The 15488-nt window shown below is 45.5% G+C and overlaps 1 protein-coding gene across 4 annotated transcripts in view; it reads right to left on the bottom strand.

The window, feature by feature from the left end:
* The window catches only part of LARGE1 (LARGE xylosyl- and glucuronyltransferase 1), a 633432-nt gene that overhangs the window by 316444 nt on the left and 301500 nt on the right, over positions 1-15488 (bottom strand). The gene's annotated exons all lie outside the window — the stretch shown is intronic.

Raw genomic sequence — 15488 nt, 5'->3', positions numbered from 1 at the left:
ACTTTCTCACAGCACGGTGTAAGTTCAGTCTTCTGCGTGTTCCTCTCCAAAAGAAAACAAGGCTTTAAGATAGAGTCATCCGGAGCCCCCATCACCCAGTATCAGCTTGTCCTCACTTTCAATATTTCTATAGCTTTCACTTATCCCAAAACAGACCACTTTCAGATTGTACACCAGGCCAATGGCCTCCAGCCTCTACAGAAAGCCTTGGTGGCCAGAACTCAGACCAAAGTGGATTTTGCGTTAACAAAGTGGTTACTTTAATACTTTTGGTAATAAAATCAGATTCTGGTGGCAAACAACCTTATTATGCCCTGAACACTTTCAGTTAGGAGCTGAGATGTCTAATGCTGCTTTTACTGAGGCAGCACCCAAAATATCAAAGAGCATTACGCAAGGGCAAAACTTCCAGAGATAAATGGAAAAAGGGTTCCAAACCCAGGTCTGAAATTTATGAGTGGGAATCTTGAGCATGTCACTTACCCCTTTGCACTGCTATTTCTACATTCTGGAAAATGTGGAGAAAGACCTTCTCATAAGGCTGCTGGGTTGATTAAATACGATAAGAAGTGCAAACTATGGCACATCAAAAATAAACATGGGATAATAATCAATAGCAGATGTGCCCTAATGAGGAACCGGCTAGACACAAAGCAGTACGTCAGTCAAGACCTACTAGCATAAATACTATTGCGCTACTACAAATAATGACATACAGCGTAATGCCATGAGTTACAGCGTAACTCATTCATGGCATGAGTACTGACTAGCAATAGAGCACTGTGGGAAATACAAAGATGAGAATGACCCGGCCCGCTGACCTCAAAGAGCTCATACTGCTCAGAGACAGATGAGCGCAGTTAAATATAAGCACGGCGCGGAATGTGATAAGGACTACAAAAGAACACAACGTTCCATGGGAGTAAAGCAGCAGCCAATTCTGACGGGGTCAGAAGGACCTGTAAGAGGAGAGGGAAGCTGTGCCCTAAAGGGAAACGCAGGACTTTGACAAGAAGAGAAAGCAGAGGGGATGCAATCCCAGGTGAGCAACAGGAGACAAAGTTTGGGCCCAGGTTGTATTAGGAGTGGGAGCCGGGGGCGGAGGGGCTTAGCAGGGCTCCACGGTTGGAGCAGAGAAGGACAGATACGAGAATGTAATGAAAGTTTAATTAAAACAGTCCAGATCGGGCACGGTGGCTCACGCCTGTAATCCCAGTACTTTGGGAGGCCAAGGTGGGCGGAAAATGAGGTCAGGACATTGAGACCATCCTGGCTAACACAGTGAAACCCCGTCTCTACTAAAAATACAAAAATTTAGCCAGCCAGCTACCTGGGAGGCTGAGGCAGGAAAACTGCTTGAACCTGGGAGGTGGAGATTGCAGTGAGCCGACATTGTGGCACTGCACTCCAGCCCGGGTGACGGAGCGAGACCCCGTCTCAAAATAAATAAATAAATAATAAATAAATAAATAAAATAAAAACAAACACACTAGACTTCAGGGAGGTGTTGGGGGCAGGATGACTGGCCTTTTAGCTTTCAGCTGTTGGCTTGGTCACTCCCCAGCCCTATCCTATGTTCCAGACATACAGACTCTCTCTCAGTTTCCCACCCACTACCCCGTGCTCTCTCTCCACCCTGGACCTTATCATGTTTAGCTTGCTCTGCAGGGAACTGTCCCGCAGTTGCTCATTCAATAAATCCTTACTGGGAACACCCCATTTGTCAGGGGATGAACCGGATGCTGGGGGCCACAGTGGTGAGTCACACATACCCACACTGTCCCCGTTGTCATGGAGCTCACAGTCTTGCCCACCCTGCACCTCCACGTTCAGTACTTGGTTATCTCTTAGTCCGCTTTAGGGCCACCATCATTTGCTCCTAGAATCCTTTCCTGACTCCCCACGTCTAGGTCAGGGGCCCTAACTGTTATCCCAGCCACATGTACCCACCTACTCATTCTTAGGTAGTGGTTGCCTGTCTACTTGTCTACAACCCCCCTGGGAGCTCAGCAAGGTCAAGGATCACATCAGATGTGTTCAAATGGACAGATCCATGATCTACAGCTCAGTGCCTAGAAGAGAGGAAGAGTTTAATAAGTGAACTGAATGGATAGATGGGTGGTGAGTTGTGGACAGATGAGGGGAACAGATGTAGACATGTCATTTAGGAGATCATTAGACTTGGGGGGTGTGAAATGAGAATCTGATTGAAACAGTGTTGGCCAGGTGCCGTGGCTCATACCTGTAATCCCAGCACTTTGGGAGGCTGAGGCGGGTGGGTCACCTGAGGTCAGGAGTTTGAGACCAGCCTGACCAACACGGAGAAACCCCGTCTCTACTAAATACAAAGTTAGCCAGACGTGGTGGTGCATGCCTGTAATCCCAGCCACTTGGGAGGCTGAGGCAGGAAAATCACTTGAACCCAGGAGGCAGAGGTTGCAGTGAGCGGAAATTGCGCCATCGCGCTCCAGCCTGGGAGAAATTCTGTCTCAAAGGAAAAAAAAAAAAAAAAAAAAAAAAACACCCCAAACCAGTGTCTATGCCAGGAAGAGCGACAACGAAGCTGGATCTAGAGGATTTCAAAAGAACAGATCTTAGATATGAGAAAAAAAGAGAAGGAGGAGCAGAAGGCAACACTGGGGTCCTGGGTGGGTGGCAATGGCTCCAGGACCAGGGATACGACGAGAAAGTCACTGTGGAGGAGGACAGTGAGTCTGGGATTGGGCACACCAAGCTGAAGGCGGGGGTGGCAAAGCCAGTGCTGTTGCTGAATGGGTGGGTCTAGACCTGAAGAAAGTCAACCCGCCATACACGTGACAGGTGCCTGAGGGTAATAAACCGAATAAACGAATCCAAAAGCAGTCAGCACTGCAGAATTTCCCTATGGGACCCACTGCCTAAAGACTGCAACTTTCCCGTAAAATTATCCATGCTCACCACGCTCAGTGGAAAGGGGCATATCTTCCTTAGAGCTTCCCTAAACGCCCTATAAGAAGCTGCCACTGGGCCGTGGTGATGTTTGGTGGCATGAAGGGACAATGCTGTGTTTGCCCATTGGCCAGTGGCTTACCTGAGGGCCAAGTCAGAGGCAGTAGGACAAAGTCACTGGTATATAGATGGTCCATTTGGCCCTCACCGTTTCCACGACTGTCTCCCAAGGCCATAGTTGCCATAATAGAGTCTTATTAATGGAGAATGGATAAAGGTAAGCCTATATCATGGTCAAGTTTCATGTTCATCTACAGTGGCTTAATTTGAGCCAGGGGGTGACAATAATAAAAGGACCAAGCTTCTTATATTTGCTCTAACGCATCATACTTCCCACATTTCTGTATCTTTCTCTTCCCTCTCCATGGAATGCCCTTCCCTGCTTGGAAGCCCCATGAATTCCTGTTCATTCTTCAAAATTCCCTGTGTAAGTCACCTCCTCCTGGAAACCTTCTTTGAGCCCTTCCTTGTCTCTTTCTCCTGCTAACTCTGCGCCTTGTGTGAAAAGCTCGCCTGCCATCTGCAGGAAGGCATTATGATACGGATTCAAACCGCTGGCTCCCTGTCCCTATTGTGAGATCACGGGGGACAGAAACCATCTTTTCATTTCCATCCACAGTATCCAGCAAAGAGCTGGTGAATCATGGGTCCTCCATAGATACTCTTGTAACAACAACAAAAAGCCAATGCCCCTCCTTCTGTTATCACTGTAACCACCATCATAGGAGGGCAGAAGCAGTTGATGGCACACTCCGTATCAAGAGTTCGGAGTTTGGGCTGTGTTCCAGAATGCCTGGCTTGGCATCCCGGCTGCAGTACCTGCTGAGTGACTGTAAGCAAGTCACTTAATCTCTCAAGGCCTCAATTTCCTCATCTTCAAAGCAGGAGAGAGAATAGGAAGCAAGGAATATTATATTGGATAATTGTGAGGATAAAGTGACATAATAGACATAAAGTGCTTAGTAAAGTACTACCTGATATATGGTAAGATTTCAATACAGGTTCTCTATTATCAATATTAACTTCTGATACTGCTTTTTTTCCTCTACTACTTTTGCATCGACTGTTCGATGAAGTATTTTCAATTAGTTCTTCCAAGCACAGACCAAAAAACGGGCTGAATGAATAAATAGCCAACAAAGAGCTATTAAGCAATAACTACATATAAGTTACAAAAGGGATATAGGTGATGAATGAACTACGAGTGTTCTCTTCAGGCAGCTTGCAATCTTGGAGAGTCAGAGGAAGACAGAATATAAAAAAGTCCACACACATCAGAACATGGATTCGCCACTGTGCTGGGCTGCCACACACAACTGCAGAGCTTGAGAATGGCCCACTTCCCAGGGAGCCTTCCACAAAGACTAATGGGTAATAATGTGCAAGATACCCTTAGAATTAGAAGGAGCACAACCTGCACAACCGTACATGACGATTCTACAAGGAGGAGCACAAAAGCTACGTGGCAGTGAGAGTGAGAGAGATGATATTTTGGTAGTGAAGAATCTGGGAGGTTTCCATGAACTATGTGGCAAGTAAACTGGAGCTCTAAATGGGTAAAGGAGGAGGAGAGAGGGAGGTATTCAAGTAGGAAATACAGGTGACCCTTGAGCAACACGGGGTTGAACTGTACGGGTCCACTTACATATGGATTTTTTTCAACAAAACCTGGAATGGGAAACCCAAGTATACGGAGGGCTGATTTTTCCCACAGGCAGTGATATAGTTTGGGTATTTTTCCCCATCCAAATCTCATGTTGAAACGTAATCCCCAATGTTGGAGGTGGGGCCTGATGGTTAGTGTCTGGGTCATGGCAGCGGATCCCTCGAGGCTTGATGCTGTCCTCATGGTGTGAATTTTCTCAAGATCTGGTTGTCTAAAAAAAGAGTGTGGCACCTCCCCACACTTTCTCTTGCTCCCACTCTCCTCTTGCATGTGATGTGCCTGTTCCTGCTTCACCTTCTGCCATAAGTAAACACTCCTTGAGGTGTCCCTAGAAGCCAAGGAGATGCTGGTGCCATGCTTGTACAGCCTGCAGAATCATGAGCCAATTAAACCATTTTTCTTTATAAATTATCCAGTCACAGGTGTTTATAGCAACTCAAGAACAGCCTAACACAGAAAAATTGGTACCAGGAGTGAGATACTGCTATAAACATATATGAAAATATGGAAGCAACTCTGGATCTGGGTAACATACAGGGGCTAAAAGAGTTTGGAGGGCTCAGGAGAAGACAGGAAGATGAGGGAAAGTCTGGAACTTCTTATAGACTGGTTTAATGGTTGTGGTCAAAATGCAGACAGTGACAAGGACAGTGAAGTCCAGGCTGACAAGCTCTCAGATGGGAATGAGGAACTTACTGGGAACTTGACTAAAGGTCGCCCTTGATATGCTATAGCAAAGAACTTGACTGTATTGTGTCCATGCCCTAGAGATCTGTGGAAGTTTTAACTTAAGAGGGACAACCTAGGGTATCTGGCAGAGGAAATTTCTAAGCAGCAAAGTGTCCAGATGGAGGAGAAAAGAAATAATCTAAAAGTTGGAACTTAAAGAGGGAAGCCGGGTGTAAAAATTTGGAAATTCTGTAGCCCAACCATGTGGAAAAGAAAGAAAAGGCTTTTTAGGATGGTGGTGGAGTTGCGGGGAGAAGAACCCACAACTTGCTAGAGATACTGGGCATAACTGAAAAGGGGCAAGGTACTGACAGCCCAGACAATGGGAAAAAGGCCCTGAAGACAATTTCAAAAGCCTTCCAGGCTGCCCCTCCCATCACAGGTCCAGAGTCCCAGGAGGAAAGAATGGTTTCCTGGGTCAGGACGCCATTGCCCTGCACCACCCTAAAAGGCTGCTCTGCATCGTGGCCCCTCCAGTTCCAGCCTCAGCCCAAAGGGCCCAAGATACAGCTCAGGCTGCAGCTTCAGAGAGTGCAAGCTATAAACCTTGGCAACTTCCATGGGGTGTTAAGCCTGTCAGGACGCAGAGTGCAAGAGGGAAGGAGGCTTGGCAGTCTCTACCAGATTTCAGAGAATGCATAAGAAAGCCTGGGTGCTCATGCAGAACCCTGCTACAGGGGCAGAGCCCACCAGAGACGTTCTATTAGGGCAGTGCTTAGGGTATATGTGGGGTTGGAGACCCCACACAACCCCACACAAAGTCCCCTCTGGGACATTGCCTAGTGGAGCTGTGGGAAGGGGGCTACTATCGTCCACGTTCTAGGAGGGTACATCCACTGGCAACGTGCACCTTGTGCCTGGAAAAGCCACAGGCACTCATCTCCAACCCATGAGAGCAGCTGCAGGGGCTATGCACTGCAAAGCCACAGGAGTGTACCTGCCCAAGGCTTTGGGAGCCTGCCCATTGCACCAGTGTGCCCTAGATATGGGACATGGAGTCAAGAATTATTTTGGAGCTTTAAGATTTAATGACTGCCCTGCTGGGTTGCAGACTTGTGTGGGGGCCTGTAGCACCTTTCTTTTGGCCAGTTTCTCCTTTTTGGAATGATGGTATTGACCTCATGCCTGTCCCACCATTGTATCTTGGAAATAAATACTGCGTTTTTTATTTTACAGTTTCATAGGTAGAAGGAACTCATCTCCAGATGGGACTTTGAACTTGGGACTTTTGAGTTAAGAATGGAATAAGACTTTGGGAGGCTATTGAGAAACAATGATTGTATTTTGAAATGTGAGAAGGACATGACATTTGGGGGGCCAGGAGCGGAATGATATAGTTTAGATATTTTCCCCCACTCATATCTCATGTTGAAATGTAATCCCCAGCGTTGAAGGTGGAGCCTGGTGGAAGATGTCTGGGTTATGGGGACGGATCCCTAATGGCTTGGTGCTGTCCTCACAATACCGAGTGAGTTCTCACGTGAGCTGCCTGTTTAAAAGAGTGTGGCATCTCCCACCCTCTCTCTTGCTCCTACTTTCACCATGTGATGTGTCTGCTCCTCTTCACCCTCCTGACATAAGTAAATGCTCCCTGAGGCCTTGCCAGAGGCCGAGCAGATGCTAGCACCATGCTTGTGCAGTCTGCAGAACTGTGAGCCAATTAAATCTCTTTTCTTTCTAAATTGCCCAGTATCAAGCACCTCCCCCCACCCCCCGCAGAAAGAGAGCTTTGCTCTTATTGCCCAGGCTGGAGTGCAGTGGCACGGTCTTGGCTCACTGCAACCTCTGCCTCCTGGGTTCAAGTTATTCTCCTGCCTCAGCTTCCCATGTAACTGGGAATACAGATGCCTGCCACCACACCCAGCTAATTTTTATATTTTTAGTAGAGATGGGATTTCACCATGTTGGCCAGGCTGGTCTTGAACTCTTGACCTCAAGATCCGCCAAAGTGCTGGGATTACAGGAGTGAGCTACCGCATCCGGCCTCAGGTATTTCTTTACACAAGAACGGTCTAACAGAGGTAGGTACCACAGGGCTGACTACAGGACTTGAATATGTGCAGATTCTGGATACGTGGGTTTCCTGGAACCAATCCCCGCTGTATACCAAGGGACGACTCTGATAGAACAAGAAAGGAACAAAGGTGGCAAAGTACAGAGCAGGTCTGTGAAAGAAGAATAGTCGTATTTGGGTGGATCATACAACAACATTTACTGGACACCTGCTTCATGCCAGAAATAGGGAGCATAAAAAGAAAAAAGATAGACCACGTCTTCAGGACTGGGCTAGAATGTGTGAGTTCCTAAGAACTGCAAATTGCATTCTCTCAGAGAAACAGCCAGACAAGGTTTGGAGGCTTGGCAGGTAGCAAATCGAAGTTATAAATCTGGGAAGTTTTAACCCGGTTACAGAGCAGAAGTTGGACCAGTGTGGGGTAAGAGGAGCAAGCCCTTAGAGAAAGATGCTACAAACATTAGGATGGGGCTTCCTCCTTCCATCTTCTTCTGCCTCTGGTCTATTGAAAGCATCTCTCTAGAAGGCTGAGTAAATCCAGAAAGAAGCCTCAGCCTCACCTTTACGGCAATAGTAGGTGTCTGCATTGTCAAAGGGAATAGAGTGTCTCATTAGCTTCCCTGAGAATATGAAAATGCTTAATCAGAAAACACATGAGCCCCTCAGCCCAGGCGAACACCAAGACCTAGGCAGTTTGCTGACACTGTCTCAGCAATCAGAGGCGGGCTACCAGCAGCCTGTGTCTGACGCCTATCAGACAGCATGCTTGAGGGGTTCCATTAATATTCCACTTTGGGTACCATGATAAGAAGTTGGGCCCAGACTGCAGTTCCTGACAGTGGCCTTTTTCTTTTAGGCTCACCGAGCCGTGGCACAAGCACCTGAAAATACCGCCCAGACCACCTCTCCTGGAGCTTCTGCGTGAGCCGAAATAGTTCCCCGGAGCTTTAACCTGTAAATCTGACTGCCAACCAGAGGGCCCCACTTCCACATCCCACAGGTCCCTGGGAATGAAGAAGCCCCCAGTTTCAATGCTACTACCCACCAAGTTTCCGATGATTTGTGGAGCGTTTGTCTGGGACCTGTCTCTTCTTTCGAATGGAAACTCCTTGAGGACAGAGACTGGGTGTTGCATTTACTGCTGCATCCTAGCTCCCAGAACACCGCCTGATACAGTGAGCAGGGCCTGGGTTTATCACGCAGGACTGCATGGATGAGTGGCTTCCTCAATTTCCAAAACAGAAATCAGTTTTCCCTCTGTTGGTCCCTTACGCAGGTTTCCCCTTGAATTTCCTGCCTGGCTTAAAGGTGCCCCATTCACCCAGCCTCATAAGCTAGAAATGGGGGCACGCCCTGGGCCCCCTCCGCAGCTACATGCCCCACACCCAATCAACCTCAAGCCCTGAAAGGCAGCTTAGCTTAATGGTTAGGAGTTGGGTCTTGAAAGCACAACTGCCTGTTTTTTTCTTAACTTGGTTCTGTCATGAACAAATGTTCAAACTTGGGAAAGCTTCTTCACCTCTGAGTCTCAGTTTCCAAATCTTCAAAATGGGCTTGATCACAGTAGCTCCTACCTTACAGTTATTGTCAAATCGATTGAGCTAAAACATACGCAGCACTTAGAACTAGGACTGGCAGGAAGTGAGTAAATGTTAGCTTCATTATCCTATCCAACCTTGGGGATATCTCATGAATATATTCACTCTTTTTTCTCATGAATATATTCACTGTTCTTCTGACTCTCTTACTCTCTCTGATATATCCTCTAGCCCCTAAGCCATAAGCTCGCTCTAACGTAATCACACAACCCCCTGCTCACTGTACAATATATAAGCCCCAGCCTCTTGCATGCAGCAAACAAGACCTTCAGCGATCTCACCCTATCTGTGCCTCAAAACTCATGTCTTCACACCCCTTCCTTAAACCCTGCACTCCAGCCATTTCTCCCTCAGTTTTACCTGTGACCAGCTCCTGCTCCTCCTGCAGGAATAAAGTCAAGAGTCACATTCCCAGGGAAACCTTCCACGACCACCCCATCCAACACAGCCCCATCTCCCCCATCACTCTCCATCCCACTGTCCCGTCAGATTTCTTCCTAGCATTTATTACTACTGGAAGTCTCCATGTTAACCTCCGAGACTATCTCGTACCCTCCACGAGACTGTCAGCTGTGGAGGACAGAGCTTCTCCAGCTTCACAAACCACCTCCTCTCTTGTTTACTCTCTCTACAACCCCAGTGCTTAGAGAGCATCTAGCTGGTCTCGGGTGCAGCTCCAGGGTTGAGCATGCTCTCCTGGCAGGCTTGTGCCCATGCTGTCGCCTTTTCCTGGACCATCTACACTTCACCCCGCTAACTGCGTCTGGCCTTCTGTTCTCAAGTTAGACACCAAGGCTCTGAGGAGGCCCTTCCATGGCGTCAGATGCCCTTCTTAGTGGCTCCAACTGAGTCTGTGCTCAAAGCTTAGTTCAGGTCTTTGAAATAATCTACTATTTACTTCTTTGTTCCCTGCTAGATGGAATCTTAGAGCATGGGTGCCTTATTTTGTTAATAATCTTATCCCTAGATTTTTTCTTTTTTACAGCCCCTTACAGGTAGAAACACTCAGTGATTGTTTAAGGAAAGAATGAATAAATAAACACATGAATAATTACCAAAAAGATCCAAATGCCCTCAGATTGACACAAGTGCCAAAGAGATTAAAATGCCCACAGCTTGACACAATTACCTGGAAGTTAGGTACAGAGGCACTTAGAAAAAAATGTAGGAGCAAATCTTTTAACATTGGGTTAGGTAATTGTTTCTTAGATGTGATACCTGAAGCGAAAACCATGAAAGAAAAAAAAAAACAGATTTCACTGAAACAATTTTTAAAAAACGCTTTCTCTCTTTCTGCGGTCTGCCATGTGAAGACGCAGCAAGAAGGTGGCCATCTGCAAACCAGGAAGGGGGTCCGTCCCTACCAGAATCTGATCTCAGACCAGCACCCTGATCTCAGACTTCCCCAACTTCGAAACCATATGAAATAAATTAGTGTTAAGACAAAAAAAAAGAGGAAGAAATTTTGTGCTTCACAGGACATGATCAAGAAAGTGAAAAAGAACTACCAGAGTGGCAGATAATATTTTCAAGCACATATTTGATAAGCAACTTGTATCCACAATATATAAAGATACTGTACAGCTCAAACAATAAAAGGACAAGTAAGCCAATAAAAATTGAGCAAAGGATTTAAATAACCTTTTCTCAAAGAAGATAGACAAATGGCCAACAAGCACACGAAAAGACACTCAACATCATTAATCATTAGGAAAAAGCAAATCAAAACCACAATAAGCTACTTACCCACTAGAATGGCAAAAATAAAAAAGATATATAACAAACGGTGATTAAGAATTTGGAGATATTGGAACCCTCAATGGTTACCGGTGGAACTGTAAAATGAAGCAGCTGCTTGGAGAAACAGTTTGGCAATTTCTCAAAAAGTGAAGCATAAAAATAAAAATATCTATAAAAATATGAAAACAGATGTCAACACAAAAGCTTATACAGAACATTCTTAGCAAAATTGTTCATAATAGTCAAGAAGTGGATGGCCGGGCACTGTGGCTCACGCCTGTAATCCCAGCACTCTGGGAGGCGGAGGCGGGTGGATCACCTGAGGTCAGGAGTTCAAGACCAGGCTGGCCAACATGGCAAAACCCTGTCTCTCCCAAAAATTAAAAAAAAAAAAAAAAAAAATTAGCTGGGCATAGTGGTGGGCACCTATAATCCAAGCTACTTGGGAGACTGAGGCAGGAAGACTGCTTGAACCCAAGAAGCAGAGGTTGCAGTGAGCCGAGATCGGGCCATTGCGCTCCAGCCTGGGCAACAAAGCAAGACTCTGTCTCAAATAAAATAAAATAAACAAAAGGCGGGGGGTGGGGGGGGGCACTGAAATGGCCATCAGTTGATACATGGATAATGCAATGGGGTATATCCATACAATGGACTATTTCTGGATAATTGAAATAACTGAAGAACTGATACATGCTACATCAGGGATAAACTTTGACAACATTCTGCCAAATGAAAAAAGCCAGTCCAAAAGACTAAATATTGTATGATTTCACTTCCATGAAATGTCCAGAATAGGCAAATCCAAAAAGACAGACAGCAGATTAGTGGTTGGCATGAGATGGGAAGAGGAGGAAATGAGTAGTATTGGGGCTGGGGATTTCTTTTTAAGGTTATAAAAATGCTCTGATATTAAATACTAAGGATAGTTGATTCTGTGAATTTACTAAACAACCACTAAATTGTAAACTTTTAAAGAGCACATTTTATCTTATTTACTTATTCATCTCACAGGAATAAGTAAATATTGGAATGTGGGTCTGACCTGCGTATTTGGGAGAGGGAAGGAGGTCTGCTCTGTTTCTGTTTCTGGGCTTCCTTCCCTAGGGGGATGTGCTAAGCAGTAAATGGTGCGCCCACATGGGAAACCCTGCAATTGTCCAGGTTGGCCTCTGACCGGGACGTAAGTCCAATTCATGGAGACATAAGTGAGAGCCCTATTTGTGGCCACAGTTGAAAGAACATCCTATATTCAAGACTAACAGCAATAAAGGAGACTATTTCATTCTTCATATGTGTGACTTCTGAGCCTCATTTCACATTTGGTTCCTAACTCAGGAAGGTAAGAAATAGTGTTAATGACAGAGCCCAGCAAATTCCAAAATCAGCCAAAGCCTGTGAGTCTACATCCTATTCTCTTTTGTTCAAAGGGAGATTAGCAAGAGTTAGACAGATGTTAAGGACATATTTACACCAAAGAGAATTTCACCAACTGCAGATAATAAAAACTCATTCAGAGGAATAATTTTCTCAATATATGATTCAAGGCGATTCAGTTTTATATTTGTATAACATCTAAAATAGTCTTTTATGCCAGCTACCAGTTATAAATACATTTGCGAGCATTGCCTGAGGCCTATTAGGAAAAGCTTCTGCCTGGACAGGCCGGCTTGGGTACGCATCTTAACACAAAGTGGTCCCACATAGTATGCCTGGGTTACTGCCACCCAGATATTGCTTCAGACATCAAGTGTGGTCCACAGACAGACCAGACCACAATTCTACACCAAAGAAGGAAGCAAGTGTATGCTTCCTCTCCAGCAGAGCCTGCAGACTTCACTCTTAATGAGCAACGCTCCTGCTGCCTCTGGTTTCCTTAACTGCTCCCTTGTTCCAGGCTGAGATGCAATAAATATGGTACTACAAAGAGGCAAAGATGATTAAACCATTGCTTTCTTCCTGCCACTCTTTCTTATTTTGTCAGGATTGCCGCGGTCCCTCCAAGGCAATCTAGGGCCTGTTTTCATTAAAATATACAAGGACATTTGAGCTGAAATAATCTTTAATTATTCAGTTTACAATGCAATGGTAATCTTAGGAAAAGAAAGTGCCTGTGAGAGCAACTTGAATTCTCAGTGAATCTGTTGCACTTACAGATTTAATAGGACTCGTGTCAGAAAATCACCACAGCCAAAATGAGGGTTTTTCAGGAAGTCTTTCATTTGAGAGTGGCCAAGTGCCTTTGATGATATGGGAAGACTCAAGGACAAGTCGGTGCCATATCAGAAAAGCTTTCCAGAAAAGAAGAACAGAGCAACTTTCAAGAAAAATCAAGGCCAGGCGCGGTGGCTCATGCCTGTAATCCCAGCCCTTTTGAAGGCCAAGGCAGGCGGATTACGAGGTCAGGAGATCGAGACCATCCTGGCTAACACAGTGAAACCCCGTCTCTACTAAAAAATACAAAAAAATTAGCCAGGCATGATGGCGGGCGCCTGTAGTCCCAGCTACTCAGGAGGCTGAGGCAGGAGAATGGCGTGAGCCCAGGAGGTGGAGCTTGCAGTGAGCCGAGATCGCGCCCCACTGCAAGACTCGGTCTCAAAAAAAAAAAAAAGAAAAATCAAAAGACCTTCTAATGCAGTAAAAGCAGCATGGATTGTAGGGGCTGGCAGAGCACAGGTTGGAGACTGATTCACCTGTGACCTTGAACAAGCTATTCAACCTCTCTGAGCCTTGGTTTCCTCATCTGTTTGTGGGGATAATGGCATCTACTGCACCAGGTTGGGATGACATTCAAATGCAATAGCCCAGGTGAAGCTTAACTTCTTCACTATAAAAAGCCCTTTGGTTTTAATATTTATGGGTATGACCAAGTACCATTGATCTCTTACCTGTTCAAAGATATCACCTGCCCATGCTATTTTCTTCAGACTTACTGGAAGTACCAATGCCCAGGCCTTTAAAACCTGTATTGATTCTACACTTAACATGTCAAAAATACATACCTGGAAGGGGTGAGAACTGATAGAGGCAAAAGGCAGACAAATGTCTAGACAGAAAGGAGCAGGTCCCTGGTGAAATCCAACCTTCAAGCCAGAATCAGTCCTGGGTAAATGCTTGAACTGTATTGAGAACCCACCTTCCTGTTTGGCATGTTTTCCTCTAATTAATCCACATCCTTCACCTATTTTACACATACCTACCCTTTCCTAATTGGTTTTCCACACTATCGTGCCCACCTTTGTGTGGTGTCTTTGCTTTAACCTCTTTTGCATAGTCACAAACTAATCAGCATGCATTTCCTACTCTGAGCCCATAAAAAGTCTTGCGCTCAGCCATATTGGGAACTCTCCTGCCTTTGGGAAGGGGGACCACCCCCACATCCTCTCCCACTAAAAGCTGTTTCATCACTCAATAAAACTTCCCATCTTGCTCATTCTTTGAGTGTCTGTGTGCCTAATTCTTCCTGGTCACGAGGCAAGAACCCAGACCTAGCTGAGCTAAGGAACAAAAAATCCGGCATCAAAATGATTATGGAGATCACAACGTCTACACTATCAGCCAAAATGAATATTAAAAGAAAAAGTAAGAATAATGAGGCTGGGCAAAGTGGCTCACACCTGTCATCCCAGCACTTTGGGAGGCTAAGGCAGGCAGATCACTGGAAGTCAGGAGCTCGAGGCCAGCCTGGCCAACATGGTGAAACCCCGTCTCTACTAAAAATACAAAAATTAGCCAGGTGTGGTGGCAGGCACCTGTTATCCCAGATACTAGGGAGGTTGAGGAAGGAGAATTGCTTGAACCTGGGAGGCGGAGGTTGTAGTGAGCCGAGATTGTGCCACTGCACTCCAGCCTGGGTGACAGAGTAAGACTCTGTCTCAACAACAACAAAAAAGGCATAAAAATGATAACTTCTTTGTGGTGAGAAGCTCAGATTCCAAAGCTAGACTGCCTGGTTTCCAACCGGGCTCTGCCCATCCTCTCCCTGAGACCTTGAGCCATGACTTAGCATATTGTTCCTTAGTTTCACTCTCAGTAAAATGGGCATCATACTAGTGCTCACCTCCTGAAGGCATATGAGGAATCAATGCATTAGTATCTGGGAAGCACTTGGAACAGACCCTGATACAGAGCAAGAGCTACATTTGTATTTGTTAAATAAATAAAATACAGACAAGTTTTACATAGAGCCTATCTTCCCATATTCAAAACGGGGCTCTATGGCAGGTTGAGAAACAAGTCAAAGCTCCAAGATGTTGAGTCACTTGCTTAGGGTCACCCAGCTTAGTCCTGGTAGGAGCAGAACCAGAACCTAGACCTGCTTCTTTTATTCAAATTCTATGCACAACTTAGACAGTTCTACAATGAATTCGAGCCTGAATAAGAGAAAAGACAATTAAGGCAGATACTGGTCATGAATATGCTCTTTTATTCACCATGTCCTTCAGGGGCACAAGTGAGGTTTAGAAAAACAAAACCAAAAACAACTACTTGCTATGCAAAGTAAGGCAAATAACCCAGCTTCATCCTGCCAACAGGGCTGTAGAGTGTGAGAGTAAGTAGATCATGCTAGCAAACAAATATTAAATTTTTACAAGCTGATCCACCTTCCTGCCCAGGAGGTAAACACTTAGTTGCTAAATAAATATTTCTTCTCTCTGCTCCCGAAGAGTTTAGTTTCTTTGAAGACCAGCAATATTTCCCAGTTTATTTGCAACTGGTATTGGAGTCACAGGCATGCCCTCCAATTTTCCTTTGA

The sequence above is a fragment of the Macaca thibetana genome, chromosome 10 (assembly GCF_024542745.1).
Source record: "Macaca thibetana thibetana isolate TM-01 chromosome 10, ASM2454274v1, whole genome shotgun sequence".
NCBI lineage: Eukaryota > Metazoa > Chordata > Mammalia > Primates > Cercopithecidae > Macaca > Macaca thibetana.
The sequence above is the reverse complement of the archived record's forward strand: the minus strand, read 5'-3'. Positions and strand labels throughout refer to the sequence as shown.